This window comes from Phoca vitulina, unplaced genomic scaffold, assembly GCF_004348235.1.
Source record: "Phoca vitulina isolate PV1807 unplaced genomic scaffold, GSC_HSeal_1.0 scaffold3, whole genome shotgun sequence".
In the NCBI taxonomy this organism is placed as follows: domain Eukaryota; kingdom Metazoa; phylum Chordata; class Mammalia; order Carnivora; family Phocidae; genus Phoca; species Phoca vitulina.
This window is the reverse complement of record NW_022589706.1, coordinates 45,178,743-45,180,168: the sequence shown is the minus strand read 5'-3', so window position 1 is coordinate 45,180,168 and position 1,426 is coordinate 45,178,743. Positions and strand designations below refer to the sequence as shown.

The 1,426-nt window shown below is 47.4% G+C and overlaps 1 pseudogene; it reads left to right on the top strand.

Annotated features, from left to right (window-relative positions):
- On the top strand, positions 1-999 carry LOC116627980 (annotated as a pseudogene).
- Positions 1,000-1,426: the final 427 nt, after the last annotated feature.

Here is a 1,426-nt window from a genome sequence, read left to right as displayed (position 1 = left end):
ATGGTGAAGATCGGAGTAAACAGATTTGGCCGTACTGGGCTCCTAGTCACCAGAGCTGCTTTTAACTCTGGCAAAATGGACACTGTCACCATCAATGATCCCTTCATTGACCTGAACTACATGGTCTACACATTCCAGTATGATTCCACCAATGGCAAATTCAACCACACAGTCAAGGCTGAAAAGGGGAAATCTGTCATCAATGGAAAACCCTCTGCATCTTCCAGGAGCAAGATCCAGCCAAATCAAATGGGGTGATACTGGTGCTGAATATGATGTTGAATCCACTAGGGTCTTCACCAGCATGGAGATGGCTAGGGCTCACTAGAAGGGTAAGCCCAAGAGGGTCATCATGTCTGCCCCTTCTGCTGATGCCCCCATGTTTGTGATGAGTGTGAACCATGAGAAGTATGACAACTCCCTCAAGATTGTCAGCAATGCTTCCTGCACCACCAACTGCTTGGCCCCTCCAGCCAACGTCATCTATGACAACTTTGGCATTGTGGAGGGACTCATGACCACAGTCCATGTCATCACTACCACCCAAAAGACCATGGACACCGCTTCTGGGAAGTTGTGGTGTGATGGCTGAGGGGCCACACAGAACATCAATCCTGCTTCTACCGCCACCACCAAGGCTATAGGCAAGATCATCCCTGAGCTGAATGGGAAGCTTACTGGCATGGCCTTTCTGTCCCTATCCCCAATGTGTCAGTCATGGATCTGACCTGCTGCCTAAAGAAAGCTGCCAAATATGATGACATCAAGAAAGTGGTGAAGCAGGCATCAGAAGGCCCGCTCCAGGGCATGCTGGGCTACATTGAGGACCAGGTTGTCTCCTGTGATTTTAACAGTGACACCCACTCTTCCACCTTCTATGCTGGGGCTGACATTGCTCTTGATGACCACTTTATCAAGCTCATTTCCCGGTGTGACAATGAATTTGGCTATAGCAACTGGGTGGTGGACCTTTTGGTCCACATGGCCTCCAAGGAGTAAGAGGTCCCTGGACCACCAGCCCCAGAGAGAGGAAGAGGAAGAGAGAGACCTTCAGCTGCTGGGGAGTCCTTGCCACAACTCATCCCCCAACACACTGACAATCTCCCAACCTCTACCCAGTTTCCATCCCAGACCCCTTGAAGAAGGGAGGGGGTCAGGGGCCCCTCCCTTGTTTTATACCATCATACTGTACCCAGCCTAAATAAATAAATAAAATTTAAAATGAATGACATTACTTCATCATTACCTACATCAGGGTAGTGCCAGTGATGATGATGTCACATTTTTCATCATTGACACTCTTACTTATAATTTACTCATTAAATTGTAGCCATTGAGTGATATTCTTAGTATATAAACCTGTCACTGAAATCATCTTGAAGATACTGCATTCCTGATTTCAGGAAACTAGAGACATAATTTGGGT